This window comes from Manis javanica, chromosome 10, assembly GCF_040802235.1.
Source record: "Manis javanica isolate MJ-LG chromosome 10, MJ_LKY, whole genome shotgun sequence".
Classification (NCBI taxonomy): domain Eukaryota; kingdom Metazoa; phylum Chordata; class Mammalia; order Pholidota; family Manidae; genus Manis; species Manis javanica.
This window is the reverse complement of record NC_133165.1, coordinates 49,791,700-49,808,061: the sequence shown is the minus strand read 5'-3', so window position 1 is coordinate 49,808,061 and position 16,362 is coordinate 49,791,700. Positions and strand designations below refer to the sequence as shown.

The 16,362-nt window shown below is 37.4% G+C and overlaps 1 long non-coding RNA gene and 1 pseudogene across 1 annotated transcript in view; one reads left to right on the top strand and one right to left on the bottom strand.

The window, feature by feature from the left end:
• The window catches only part of LOC140844081 (uncharacterized), an 85,452-nt gene that overhangs the window by 16,163 nt on the left and 52,927 nt on the right, over positions 1-16,362 (top strand). The window lies entirely within an intron of this gene.
• Positions 213-1,185, bottom strand: LOC108399143 (5'-AMP-activated protein kinase subunit gamma-1 pseudogene; annotated as a pseudogene).

Genomic DNA, 16,362 nt, shown 5'->3' with positions numbered 1-16,362 from the left:
AGTTTTTCTCAAGAGTACTGTCAGGATAAGGATACCTAAAAATTCATTCTCCTTCTTCTTTCTACACTTTCCACAGCTCCCAGATAGATGGGTAAGAGTCTCCTGAGGAGGAAACAACCACAATTCTCTCAAGGTTTCATCTGTGAGTCCCACAGCTTTAGGCAGGCAGTGAGTGGACACATCCCTTGTGCTGCCTCACCTCTTCCCCCAGCTCAGGGCTTCTTCTCTCTGCCTGTGAGCACCAGGGCCTGCAGGGCATCAGATAGTGATACAATCCCTCAACCACATCATTCTTATCCACCACTACAAGTCAGTGAACCTCTGCTTCCACCAGCCTCTTTGTGATGGTCTCCAAAGTCTCGTGTAGGTAGTACTTAAGGACATTTTCAGAGTAATGTGATCAATGTGCCTTTGGTCACAGGCACATCTAGGTTGCTGTATGTCTTTTCTGCTGCCAGATTGATGACATCAGAGTTGAAGTAAATGTCTACCACATGCCCTTTCTCATCCACCACTGGCATGGCTGAGAATTTTACTGTACAAAGATGCCGAGCCATGTAGACAGGACTGATAGTGCAGACCATAGCAGTGTTGGCATAGATGATAATCTTTAGCTCTTCCAGAGACTTAAATGCAAACTCTGGCCTGAGGAACTCAGTGATAAACATTTTGAGATAGTTGAGAATGCACTTGTAGGTGAGGATGTACAAGATTTTGTCTGATTCTGGAATAATAATTGGCAGCTTGTGGTTCTTGTTTTGAATTAATGAAATGACAGTATCAGACAAGCTGACATTAGGAGAAATGCAGACAACTGGTTTAAAGAAGTCCTATATATACACATCCAAGTTTCTGTTTTGTGTTCTTTCAGCTCATATATCTATACCAAGACTGATTTATAGTAGTGGTGCAGGCTACTGATGAAATCAATGATGATTTGCATGCCCATAAAACTTTGTTTCTTACTACTCCACAAAGATCAGCTCATATACCATTAGTCACCAAATCAAAGAAAGTTTTCTTCATCTGTGGAGAAGTATCAAATATAACCAAATTGGAGCTTGTGAGAATCAGATTAGTATCAGTGGGACTTCATAAGGGAAATATACAAACTATTGTTGGATTCTGGGGTCTCTTGAGGATGCTCATTTTCTAGAGCTGAAAGCTATCTGAAGAAGTGACCATCTCCTTTACAAGAGACACTGGTTGGGTTCATTCACTTTAGGAAGCTCACTCTTTTTTCTTGATGAACATATTTATTACTTTAAACTTCCCTATTAGGGCTGCTTTTGCTGCATCACATAAGTTTTGTGTGTTGTGTTTCCATTCCTATTTTTGTCAAGATTATTTTTTATTTTCCTTTTGATTTCTTTAACCCATTGGTTGTGTTCAAGTGTGTTGCTTACTTTCCATACATTGGTGAATTTTCCAGTTTTCCTCTTGCAGTTGATTTCTAGTTTCATACGATTATGGTCACAGAAGATATTTGGAATGATTTAAATCATATTTAGGCTTATTTTGTGTACTAACATATGACTGTTCTGGAGAATGTTCTGTGTGTGTTTCAGAAGAATGTATATCCCACTGCTATTGGATGGAATGTTCAGAATATGTCTGTTAGATCTCTCTGGTCTAAGGTACAGTTCAAGTCCAATATTTCCTTATTTATTTTCTGTCTCAATAGTCTATCCATTGTTGAAAGTGGGCTATTGAAGTCTCCTACTATTATTGTATTGTTATCTATTTCTCCCTTCAGATACGTAGTATTTGCTTAATATATTTAGATGCTGTGATACTGGATGGATATGTATTTATAATTACTATATTCTTTTGAAGAATTAACACTGTTATCATTATATAATGAAATTCTTTGTCTCGTTGCAATTTTTACTTAAAGTCTATTTTGTCTGATAGTAGCATAGGTACCCCTTCTCTCTTTTGGTTTCCATTGACATGGAATATATTTTTCTACCCCTTCACTTTGAGCACATGCATGTCTTTGAGGCTAAAATGAGTCTCTTAGAGGCAGCATATAGTTGGCTTGTGTTTTTTAATCCATCAGCCACTCTATACCTTTTGATTGGAGAATTTAATACATTTACATTTTTTTAACATTTTACTTTATTGTGATAAGTCCATGTAACATAACAGCTACACTCCACCCCCTCCTTTTTTTTTTTTTTGCTTGAAATTAAAGCATCATTTATTCTGAGAGTTTAAAAAAATTATAGAGTATTTTCAACTAAATGACTATTTAGGGGAGTATTTTTCTGTTCTTGAATTACTGAATCACTGAGTATTTCTTTTTTCTTTTTTAATTAATTAATTTTTTATCTTATTTTTTTATTTTGGGATCATTAGTATAAGTCACATGAGCAACACTGTGGTTACTAGATTTCCCCCATTATCAAGTCCCCACCACATACCCCCTTACAGTCACTGTCCATCATCATAGTAAGATGCTATAGAGTTGCTACTTGTCTTCTCTGTGTTATACTGCCTTCCCCGTGCCCCCACCCACCATGTTATGTGTGCTAATCGTAGTGCCCCTTATTCCCCTTATCCCTCCCTTCCCACCCACCCTCCCCAGTCCCTTTCCCTTTGGTAACTGTTAGTCCATTCTTGGGTTCTGTAAGTCTGCTGCTGTTTTGTTCCTTCAGTTTTTGCATTGTTATTATGCTCCACAGATGAGTGAAATCATTTGGTACTTGTCTTTCTCCACCTGACTTATTTCACTGAGCATAATACCCTCTAGCTCCATCCATGTTTAATCCATTTACATTTAAAGTAATTATTAACAGGTAAGGAGTTTCTAATGCCATCTTATCATTTTCTGGCTGTTTGTGGTTCCCGTGTTCCTTTCTTTTCCTTGTCAGTCTTCATGAGTTGATGATTTTCCATATTAGGATACTTTGCTTTTCTTCTCTTTATCTTTTGTGTGTCTACTGTAGGTTTTTGTTTGTGTGTGTGTGTGGTTATCGTGAGGATTACATGAGTAAAACATCTTCCAGATATAACAACTTATTTTAAGATAATAACTTTGATCACATACAAAAAGTCTACTCTTTTACTCCTATCCATGATAGTTCATGTTTTTGGTGTCCCAATTTACCTCTTCTACATTGTATGTCCATTAATATTATTGCAGCTATAGTTATTTTTAATACCTTTATCCTTTAAACATTTACACTGGAAGTATTAACATATCAACATAGTATAGTATTAAAGTACTTTGAATTAATTATATACTTACCTTTAGCAGTATGTTTTATATTTTCATGTTACCAATTAGTGTCCTTTCATTTATTCTTAAAGGACTCCTTTCAGTATTTATTGTAAGGCAGGGCTAGTGATGAACTCCCTCAGTTTCTGCTTATTTGGGATAATCTTCCTCTCTCCTTCATTTCTCAAAGACAGTTTTGCAGGTAGAGTATTCTTGGTACACAGTTTTTTTTCTTTCAGCAATTTGAATGTATCATCCCACTCTCTCCTGTCCTGAAAGATTTCTGCTGAGAAATCTGCTGATAGCCTATGGGGGTTCCCACATATGCGAAAAATTTTGTTCTCTTGCTGCCTTGAAATTCTCCCCTTTTCTTTAATTTTAGATGTTTTTATTTTAAAGTGTCTTTGAAAAGATCATTTGGGGTTGAAATTTCAAGGTGACCTATTAACTTGATGAATTTGGATATCCAAATTTCTCCCCAGTTTTGGGAAATTCCCAGCCATTATTTCTTTAAATAAAATTTCTGGCTCTTTTTCCCTCTATTTCCTTTCCTGGACCACAATAATACATAGTTTCTTTTAAGGGTACCCTATAATTCACATAGGCTTTCTTTACTCTGTTTCATTCCTTTTTCTTTTTGTTCCTCTGACTGGATGATTTCAAGTGATTGACTCACTAATTCTTTTTTCTGCTTGGTTGAGTCTGCTGTTGAAGCTTTCTATTGAATTCTTAAGTTTAGTCACTGTATTTTTCAACTCTAGGATTTCTGTGTGTTAGTTTTAATGGTTTTTATTTCTTTATTGAACTTCTCACTGTTCATGCATTGTTTTCCTAATTTCATTTTGTTGCCTCTCTGTGTTTTCTTATAGTTCACTGAATTTCTTGAAGAGGATTATTCTGAATTCTTTGTCAGACAGTTCATAGATCTCCATTTCTTTAGGGTCAGTCATTGGAGCTTTATGAGTTTCTTTTGGTGGTGTCATGTTTCCTTGATTATTCATCATCCTTATGGCCTTGCACTGATGTCAGCACATTTGAGGAAGTAGGTACCTCTTCCAGTCTTTACAGGCTGGCTTCTGGTGGTGTCTGTGGGTGGGCTTGTTGTGGAAGTCCTTGGATGGGAAGCAGTAGTGCCTGGGACAGCAGGTAGCCAGGCCTACTTCTTGGATATGTGGAGACCAACCTGGTGCCTGGGTACATGGGGAAAGATCTGGAGCCTGGGTTCACTCGGCAGGACTGGTGCTTGAATTCTGTGGTGGTGTGTTTGGGACCTGGGTGGACCTGGATTCTGGGTCCATAGGGCCCAATCAGGTGCTGAGGCTCAGTGGGGCCCAGCATCTAGATCAGTGGGAGCCAGTTGGTACTTGTCCCGTGAATGATCTGTATAGACCGTCGGCCTTCAATTGTAATGTGAATGTAGCCCAGTGAGTACAGGGATGATTCAGTGAGTGAGGAAGGAAAATAGTGGAACTTCTATTTATATTTATTACTCATCTTGTTCCTTTTAGTTTCCACTACATGAATATTTTTAAAATACTGAGTGTTACTACAATAGTTCACATAAACTGTAAATAAATACACACATCTGTGGATGATACAGGCTTAAAATGTATATTGCTGAAGTAAATGTTCAAAAGACTTTAGAGACTACTCCTCTAAACCACTCCCTTCTACTTTATCTTCAGAGAGAATATGACTGATTTACACCTTTCTTAATTACCAGCAGACTTAAAGATATGTTCTTGCCATCCTGATAGAGCTGTGTTTTCTAAGTATCTATAAAGCAGTATCCCTCCCATCTCTCAGAGATAGTGAATTTAGAAACTTTCCCTACTATCATGGGCCTCAGTCCCAGACAGCAAATTGGCAAGGGTAAAAATAGAGAATATATTCCCTGTGCCTCATGAAATTAACTACTTGCTATTATATACACAATAAGAATTAATTCTGTTCTCTGACCACCTGAGAATAACATTTTAAAGTAGGGAATTGCCTGTTCATTGAGGTATAAGTCAATAAGTAGAGCCAACTAATGATAGACCAGGGAACAATCAGATACAGTGTAGTAAATTATGTTCTATCCTGTTGTAATTCTTAATAACTCAGTTGTCACTGTAGATGTTTTTGCATATTTGTCTGGAGAATGGAAGGAAATAAAATTTAGGTTGATATATTACAGACAAGGTAAAAATCCTGGGATATGGGTGGAAGGAAAGACTTCACAGAGAAGACTCTTAAATTGGGTGCTGAAGGGTAAGTGGAAGTTCACCAAGGTGACAGACAGAGAAATGGAGAATATTCCAAGCAGAGGGAACAAGACAGGTACAGACAGGTGGAAGGTCACCTCACTGGGGAAGGGAAAGGCATGGCTGGGGCACACAGAGGCTGTTTGTTTTGTGAGAGAGAGTGCAAGAAGGGGAGGTCCAAGGCTGGGGATACCAGAGGGGCTGCCAAATGACATGGTCATTAAGAGTTAGACAAGCCTAGGATTAGATTCCGGCTCAGCCTCTTACTAGCTCTGTGATCTTGAGCAAGTGTGACTGCAGTATTCATAATTCCATATCTGTAAATTCATAGAAACAACACTAGTACCTACCTCCTAGGTTTATGTGAGTTTGAAATAAGAGAATCCATTGGAAATGCTTAGAAAAGCACCTGATGATGTGATATCATATAAGTACCATGGTATCATGGTCTCAGTAAATAGTGCTGTGGCTGCTATTGTTATTTTTATACTGTACAGTATATATATATATGATTATATATTATTATATTATATAGTTACATATAATATATGATACAATATGATATATACTATATATGTTAGTACATATACACAACACACACACTCTAGCAACAACAAATTGAGGCACTAGGTTATAGAATGGCTTATATACCACGTCAAAGCACTCAGTCTTTATCTTTTAGGTAAGTGTTTCAAAATTACAATATATTTGTGAAACAAATGGTCCTCAAGTAGTTTGGCAGCTTCTGTGTCATAAGCAATGAAAGGATTTGTGCTTAAGAATGGCATAACTTTAAATTAGAAGAAAAATCAAATATTGTTATGTTCTTAATAATGGTTCAAGTGTGCGGATGGCTCAAATTGGTCAGACCTTTAACAAGTTGTAGTTAAAATTTAGCTCCTAGGATGTAGTTTATTTTAGCTATATCATTTGAAAATTATTGTTTATGTATGTAAAATTTGCATTTTTTGTTGTTACTATTATGTTGTGTTATGACTCTGGGTAACAAAAATAGATTAATGACTCAAAAGTGGTTCATTGAAGTGTAAAAACAATGATAAAAATAGTAATACAAATCCTGCAACTCAGAAGCATAATTAGTGAACAGGACTTCAGGATCTGTTGGGACAGGAACATCTATGAATGTGATGATTTCACCCAAGCAGCTGAAAGGGAAAGTGTGAATGGGAGGTATGGCTATGAATATCTAGAAACTGGATTTTACTGAACAAGGGCTTTATCCCCCTCTGATCTCCAATGTACGTCCTATTAGAGAGCCCTGTTGGAAAGCTTCGTGATGCTCTTAGAGATTTCACATCATTTCCAAAATAGAACAACCTTCCTGGTCCACTGGTAGTTTTTCCTGGACCAAAAGCAAAATTATCATTTCTGTAATAAAATGGATTAATTTTATTTCCAAATGGAAAGAGACCAAATCAACAGCAACAGCCGATGGAAGTCATGCTGTAATCAACATGCTTATAAAACCAGCCTCAAATGCAGGGCAAAAATAGAATGCAGGGAAAGAAAGCAAAAGTAACCATAAGCAACCCTAATGACAGGACTGTGTGCTGCAATCACTAATGGCATACAAATATGGTGGAATGTAATGACAGACAATATTTTGCTTTACCGTTGAGTGAAACCACCAGTGGGAGAAGAATGAACCAGCTCTCTGCATCTCTGTAGTACATACATGAATGAGAAAGGCATACTTGATCATTGAGTTCTGCTAATCAACTAATATAATATTATTTTTATGAGACATGATGCAGATTAGAAGTGTATTTGAGGTAATGCTGATGGCAGACCAGCCGTCCAGCAAAGAAAGGACTGGTGTATCAGTACCGGTTGCTATAATAATGCAAAATAACCACAAAACCCAGTCTCTTAATAGGAATGTGTTTATTTCACGGGTCTGTGAGCTGGCAGGATGGTTCTTCCCCTCACAGGGAGGCTCACTCAGGTTATCAGTGATAAGATGTGTGTAGGGCCAGCTAGGTAATTTGTGGATCTCTGTGCAAAATGAAAATGCAGGGGCTTTTATTCAAAAATGCTTAAGAATTTCAAGACAACAAGGCAAGCACGGAGCCTTTCTTAGCCATGGGACTCTGCGTGACTATGAAGGTCACAGAACCGTGAAGCTGCCCCTGGCTGTGGGTCATGTAGGCAGCCCTGCTGGTCTTGGCTGGGTTACTACCTATGTCTGGGTATCAGCTTGACTGGTTTGGGATAGACTTACCAGGGACAGGGGTGACTTTACTCCACACAGCAGCCTAGCCCACGCATGTTCTTATAGGAAAGGCAGAAGAGTAAGAAACAGCAAACCCAAATACGCAAGCGCTTTTTAAGTGTCTGCTTTGTCACATACACGCACGTCTTACTGGGCCACAGCAAGTCACATGGCCAACTCAGTGAGCGAGGGGCTACAGCAGACGGGACAGCAAACGGCACTGAACAAGGAAGGGGACGAACGGGGACCATTTTTGCCATCTACCTCACGTGACTGCACAGTTGTATCTGAGTACTGCACTGCCCACCGCTCTGCTTACTAAGGATATTTGTGCATCCCGATCTTAACTGAGTGTTGAAGAGAAGTGAAAATTGTTAGCACGATCAAATCTCAGTCCTGAGCATATGTCTTTCCCATGTGTTTTGTGAAGAAGTGGGTGGCATATACTTAAACTGCTTTTCCACACTAACACACATGGGCTTTCTGAGGGAAAGGCACTCATGTGAATAATTGAAATGAAGGAGGAGATAAGATTTCTTTCTAATGCTAATAATGCCATGAAAGACCAGAAATCATAAATCTGGTCCTTGTTGTCATTATCAGAGTTGTAAGGAAATGTTACCTCTATGATTTCAAGTCGTGTGTCAACACGCGATGGTCAGCAGCTTGAAAAGCTTGAATCTCTCATTTCAGGCCCAACATAATAGGAGATTATGTGCTGAGGATAAAGTATCAGGAAATTGAACTGTGATGCAGGAGCCTTTGTTGGCAGGCATTGACTCTCCTAACGCTTGGTTTTCTTCATTATCTGGAGAAAGAAATCAATGACATATATTGAGCATATTTAAAAACCATATGCAATGCCAGAAAACATGGAGAAATTCTCTCTCCAGAGCTGAACCCAGATATAAACATTAGAAGTTCATTTGCAGCTACACCCAAGTTAAAGCATCCAACCTTCCAGCCTCTGAACAAGATACATTCTTTGACTTAGCTGCCCGTGAAAGTGGTCTTTAATGAGAAACTTCACCGTTGTTTCTAGGTATATGTCCCATCCAAATATATACAACCAACTGTCAGGGCTACCAAACACTTGCTACTTTATCTACTAGCTCATAATTCTTAGTGCTTTCTAATTAAGTAGAACAAAAATAAACAGAACCAGTTATAAACCCAGGTATATATTTGTATACGGACATGTGTGCCTATATGTGTATATTATATACTTTAATCATTGAGTGCACCCAGCAGTATCCCTTTTGCTGATTTGACATTTCTCACCATCCTTCTTTTGCTATTTCAACTCTCTCTACCTAAATTCAGGATCTAAGTATATTCAAAAAACTCTTTTTAATAGGGCTGGTATACTGCCCCATCCAAACTCTTGCTACTTGTTATCCAAAATTCAGATGCCAAGTATATGCAAATTACACTATGTTCCTTGCTATATGAACTTGATTTCCAAACTCAAACTCAGGAGATAAAGATAATTGGATTTAAAAAGTACCTGTATATTATTAACTGTTAAGTTATTGTATCTTAATTTTATTGTTTAAAAAATAGATGTATGGATACCTGAAATTGGAGGTTTGCATATTCTCCAGACAGCCAATGAATGGTTATTCAATACTGATTAATTTAAGAAGCATTGCTTTGCTTTAGCTGATGGGCAGCAGGGGCATTGAAAGATGCAAAGAATTTAAACAGAAGGGAAAATACAGCTAGATATGCATTTTCAGAAAATTACTCACATAGTAACATAGTACTGGGTTTGGAAAGTGGAGCATAAAACTCAACGCTGGCAGACTTTAACTTATTCAGTCTTTCTATGATATTTGAGTTCCCTGCTGAATGCCAGTAATTGAGCTCAGACTTGGGGATACAAAAATGAGAAGATTTTGATGGGTCCTCTTGTCATGGAACCAGCACAGTGTGGAAGTGATCAACATTCAAACAAATTACCCAAATGATTAAATTACAATTGTGTTAAATGCTGATGAATCAGGAGTGGACTTGAGATGTGGCATGGAGATGGAAATAACCATTCTTAGACAAAAATCAAACAGGGAGGCAAGAGAGGAAAGAATTGAAAGGTGATTCTAGGTTCCTGGTTTAAAAGAGGCATAATTAGCAAATGGAATTCAAGAAGAGGAGCAGGTTTGCAGTCTTTTGATATGTTTTAGGCGTGAATTTGAACTGCCTCTCAGATATATATGCAGCATAATTTTCCAGAAGGCTGGTGTGTATATAAACATTGAGAGAGAGCTCTGAGCTGCAGATACATATTTGGGGATATAGGATGGACTCATGGCCATGGATATTGACTCAGCATATCCACTGTCCTTTCAAGGCCACAGACAGCTGTTTCAGTAGGATGGAGTATTTTTTTTAACCACTTTCCATCTCTTAACCTTCACTTTGAACCTACCCACTTTGGTTTTGTTTTTATTTGTTTTCTAACTTCCTAAATCTATATTTCCATTATGGAAAATTTTTTTACTTCTTGGACGCCCAGCTTCCATTTACACTATTTCTGCTATAAGCATCTTCTTTTTGCTCAAGGTTCCACCTCTCCCTGGCACTCTCATCCCATGCAGTTCTGGTACTATTGACTCCCCACCCAAGTTTGAAATGGAGTATGTGTATGCCTGTGACATACATCTGTCCAGTCAAAGTCTCCCGGTCATAGTGTCTGGCCGGAGGATAAGCACATGGGCATAGTAGGAAAAAAAATGAGATTCCAGGAAACTTTTGCTGGGACTTCTAGGCTAACCCAAGAGTTTTTCCTCAATGCAAACCTTAAAGAAAATAGAGATAGTATTTCTACAGCTATCTTGTAGCTCTAAGAATTTGAAAACAGAGCCAATACTGAGATAGGAAACCTGAGAAATGAAGGAAACTTGGATCTCGGTGGTCTCATTTGGGTTCTGTCTTTTAATTCGGGAATTTAACCCATTAATAATGATTATGACTAACATTTCCTCTTGTTAAATTTGTTTATTTTTATGTTTTGTCTGTAGTACAATAGTTCTAAGATGCATATGTCTGACCCCACCCCAGAGATTCTAATTTATTTGGTATGGGATGTGCTCTGTGCATCAGTATTTTTTAAACTCTCCCCAAGTTGTTTTAATGTTCAGCCAGGTTTGAGAACCACAGATCTAGTAGTTGTCCTTGATTTTGTTTGTTTCTTAAATGTTTTATTATAAAATACCACATGTACAGAAATATAACATGCATGGGAGGTGAGAGGGAGAGGAAACATAAAGCAAATAATTTTTTTAATGTTGATAATTTTAATTTAAAATTTTTATGTTGAGAAATGAAGTATTGCTAGCACCTCGGAAGACTCCTGCATGACCCATCCCAGCTTATCTTAAATCTCCTAACAGTTATTTTCCTATTGGCATCTAGATTTACTCTGTGTCTGTAGCCTCCCTGGGACAATGCAAACCATAACATACTTTCAAGCCTTTTCCTGCCCTAACTCCAAGGTTGAAATCTTATGAAATTTTTGTTCCAGGTTTTAATTTTTTTTTACAATATGCATATCCACATTTATATAGCGAGGTTTTCTTCTTTATTCATTGGGAGGACACTAAGTTTCTAGCAGCCATCACTTCCTTTCTCTAGAATTTGCAGTCTTGGAACCTAGAGCATCAGTCCAAATGAGAATCCTTGTTCATCAGGAGCCAATTCCTGGGCTAAGGGGTGGGGGTTAAATAACTGGTTAGACCTTGTAGCTTATATTCTGGTGGTAGAGGTACTCTATCCTTCTTGGTAGCTAAATATTATCTGGCACATTATTCATCTCTACCTTGGAGAGCTACCCATATAGTATGATGGGGACAGGCACTGGGGACAACCTTTCCTTTTCCCCAGCAACCTGATCCCTATTGTTATGGAGCCCTGTTAAGAAGAGGTCTGCTTTAAAGTTGCATGGTACAAAATCAATACACAGAAATCTGTTGCAGTCCTGTACATTAACAATGAACTAGCATAAAGAGAAATCAGGAAAACAATTCCACTCACAATTGCATCAAAAAGAATAAAATACCTAGAAATAAACCTAACCAAGAAGGTGAAAGACTTATACTCTGAAAACTACCAGACACTCATGAGAGAAATTAAAGAAGATACCAATAAACAGAAGCACATCCAGTCCTCATGGATAGGAAGAATTAATATTGTCAAATGGCCATCCTGCCTAAAGCAATCTATGGATTCAATACAACCTCTATCAAAATACCAATAGCATTCTTCAACAAACTAGAGCAAATAGTTCTAAAATTCATATGGAACCACAAAAGACCCTGAACAGTCAAAGCAATCCTGAAAAAGGAAGAAAAAGCTGTGGGGATTACACTCCCCAACTTCAAGCTCTACTATAAAGTCACAGTAATCAAGACAATTTGGTACTGGCACAAGAACAGACCCATAGACCAATGGAACTGACTAGAGAGCCCAGATATAAATCCAAGCATATATGGCTAATTAATATATGATAAAGGAGCCATGGACATACAATGGGGAAATGACAGTCTCTTCAACAACTGGTATTCGCAAAACTGGACATCTACATGCAAGAGAATAAACTGAATTATTGTCTAACCCTATACACAAAAGTAAACTCAAAATGGATGAAAGACCTGAAGTAAGTCATGAAACCGTAAAACTCTTAGAACAAAACTAGGCAAGAATATCTTGAATATAAACATGAGCAACCTTTTCCTGAATGCATCTCCTCATGCAAGGGAAACAAAAGCAAAAATGAGCAAATGGGACTACATCATGCTAAAAAGCTTCTGTACAGCAAAGGACACCATCAGCAGAACAAAAAGGCATCCTGCAGAATGGTAGAATATATTTGTAAACAACATATCTGACAAGGGATTAACATCCAAAATATATAAAGAACTCACATGCCTCAACCCCAAAAAGGCAAATAACCCTATTAAAAAATGGGTGGAGGATGAATAGACACTTCTCCAAAGAAATTCAGATGACCAACAGGCACATGAAAAGTTGCTCCACATCACTAATTATCAGGGAAATGCAAATAAAAACCACAATAAGATATCGCCTCACACAAGTTAGGAACAACAAATGCTGGTGAGTATGTGGAGAAAGGGGAACCCTCCTACACTGCTGGTGGGAATGTAAACTAGTTCAACCATTGCTGAAAGCAATATGGAGGTTCCTCAAAAAACTAAAAATAGAAATACCATTTGACTCAGGAATTCCACTCCTAGGAATTTACCCAAAGAATACAAGTTCTCAGATTCAAAAAGACATATGCACCCCTATGTTTGTTGCAGCAGTATTTACACTAGCCAAGATATGGAAACAACCTAAGTATCCATCAGTAGATGAATGGATAAAGAAGATGTGGTACATATACACAATGGAATATTATTCAGCCATAAGAAGAAAACAAATCCTACCATTTGCAATAACATGGATGGAGCTAGAGGGTATTATGCTCAGTGAAAAAAGCCAGGTGGAGAAAGACAAGTATCAAATGATTTCACTGATCTGTGGAGTATAGGAACAAAGAAAAAACTGAAGGAACAAAACAGCAGCAGACTCACAGAATCCAAGAATGGACTAACAGTTACCAAAGGGAAAGGGACTGGGGAGGATGGGTGGGAAGGGAGGGAGAAGGGGAATAAGGGGCATTATGATCAGCACACATAATGTAGGGGGTGGGGCATGGGGAGGGCAGTATAACACAGGGAAGACAAGTAGTGATTCTACAGCATCTTACTACTCTGATAGACAGTGACTGTAATGGGGTATATGGTGGGGACTTGATAATGGGGGGAATCTAGTAACCACAATGTTACTCATGTACTTGTACATTAATGTACAAAAATAAAAAAAAATTAGTGATTAACTTCAGATAAGATATAGCCAGACTTATAAAAACAACAATATGATCTATGAGTTGCATGTTAAGGACTTAGGGAAAACTAGGTTTTCTAATTTACAACTTTAATAAACTGAGCATTAGTTAAAATACAGGTGACTCTAGGGATAGTCTTGTATTCACCAAGGCCCAAATTTAGGTGCTAAAAATATGGCTCTTCCTTGTGAGATGCCCTCTTATGCCAGTCTCACACATTTATTTTCTCAGTGCATGTATCTCCTTCCCATATTCCAAAATTCCATTGAAATGACAGAAAAATTAATGGCTTATATTTATGTATACATGCAAATTTTGCATATAGATCCAGAATTGCCAAAAAACAAGAAAGAGTCCTATCAGTGAATCAGAAATGGTGAGGAATTCCTCTAAGATAGAATACAGAAAGGTTTAAATTAATGGCGAAACCACAGTAGAGAAACTTGATGCTAAAGAGTCAGAGAAAAGATAATTCTTCCCAAGGAAGCCTGGAGGGTGGGGAGGGAGAGGAGGAGAAGCAGATTAAGGGGTATTATGATTAGCACACATAGTAGTATTTGTTTTTTTCTATGGCTGAATAGTATTTCATTGTGTATATGTACCACCTCTTCTTTATCCATTGATCTACTGACGAACACTTAGGTTGCTTCCATATCTTGGCTATCATAAATAGTGCTGCAATAAACATAGGGGTGCATATGTCTTTTTGAATCTGGGATCTTGTTATATTTGGATAAATTCCTAGGAGTGGAATTTCTTAGTCAAATGGTATTTCTATTTTTAGTTCTTTGAGGAACCTCCATATTGCTTTCCGCAATGATTGAGCTAATTTACATTCCCACCAACAGTGTAGGAGAGTTCCCCTTTCCACATCCTCGCCAGTATTTGTTGTTCCTTGTCTTTTGGATGTTGGCCATCCTAACTGGTCTGGTGTGAGGTGATATCTCTTTGTTATTTTAATTTGCATTTCCATGTTAATTAGCAATGAGGAGCATCTCTTCATGTGCCTGTTGGCCATCTGAATTTCTTCTTTGAAGAAGTGTCTGTTCAGATCCTCTGCCCATTTTTAAATTCGATTATTTGCTTTTTGGTTGTTGAGGCATGTGAGTTCTTTATATATTTTGGATGTTAACCCCTTGTCGGATATGTCATTTACAAATATATTCTCCCATACTGCAGGATGCCATTTTATTCTACTGAAGGTGTCCTTTGCTGTATAGAAGCTTTTTAGTTTGATGTAGTCCCATGTGTTCATTTTTGCTTTTGTTTCCCTTTCACGAGGAGGTGCATTCAGAAAAAAGTTGCTCATGTTTATTTATATTCAGGAGATTTTTGCCTATGTTTTCTTCTGAGAGTTTTATGGTTTCATGACTTACATTCAGGTCTTTCATCCATTTTGAGTTTATTTTTGTGCATGGGGTTAGACAATAATCCAGTTTCATTCTCTTACATGTAGCTGTCCAGTTTTGCCAACACCAGTTGTTGAAGAGGCTGTCATTTCCCCATTGTATGTCCATGGCTCCTTTATCATATATTAATTGACCATATATGCTTGAGTTTATATCTGGTCTCTCTAGTCTTTTCCACTGGTCTATGGTTCTGTTCTTGTGCCAGTACCAAATTGTCTGGATTCCTGTGGCTTTGTAGTAGAGCTTGAAGTTGGGGAGTGTAATCCCTACAGCTTTTTCCTCCTTTTTCAGGATTGCTTTGGCTATCTGGGGTCTTTTGTGGTTCCATATGAATTTTATAACTATTTGTTCTAGTTCTTTGAAGAATGCTGTTGGTATTTTGATAGGGATCACATTGAATTTGTAGATTGCTTTAGGCAGGATGGCCATTTTGACAATATTAATTCTTCCTATCCATGAGCATGGTATGTATTTCCATTTATTGATATCTTCTTTAATTTTTCTCATGAGTGTCTGGTAGTTTTCAGAGTATAAGTCTTTCACCTCCTTGGTTAGGTTTATTCCTAGGTATTTTATTCTTTTTGATGCACTTATAAATGGAATTGTTTTCCTGATTTCTCTTTATGCTAGTTCATTGTTAGTATATAGGAATGCCACAGATTTCTGTGTGTTAATTTTGTATCCTGCAACTTTGTTGAATTCAGTTGTTAGTTTAGTAGTTTTGGGGTGGATTCTTTTTATGTACAATATCATGTCATCTGCAAAAAGTGACACTTTAACTTCTTCATTACCAATCTGAATGCCTTTTATTTCTTTGTCTGATTGCCATGGCTAGTACCTCCAGTACTATGCTGAATAAAAGTGGGGAGAGTAGGCACCCTTGTCTTGTTCCCTATCTTGGAGGAAAAGCTTTCAGATTTTCACTGTTAAGTATGTTGTTGTCTGTGGTTTTGTTATACATAGCCTTTATTATGTTGAGGTACTTGCCCTCTGTTTCCATTTTGTTGAGTGTTTTTATCATGAATGGATGTGGAATTTTGTTGAATGCTTTTTCAGCATCTATTAATCACTAATTTTTATTTGTTCTCTCAGTGATAAATTAGCTTGTAAATTTGACACAGTAAATTCTCCTAAATATTTAACATCATTTAGAAACTTGATTAACAACATTCCCTTAGCTCTGGCATTTTTAACCACAATTACAAATTTGATTCTCTCCAGTGCTTCAAATGTCTTATAAATGTAACAAACACTAAGCACTGAAACACTATGTACAAATCTAATAATAAACCTAATTAGTTACTAATCCAGAAGTTTTTAAATATCCAGTTTCAATCAAATTTGCT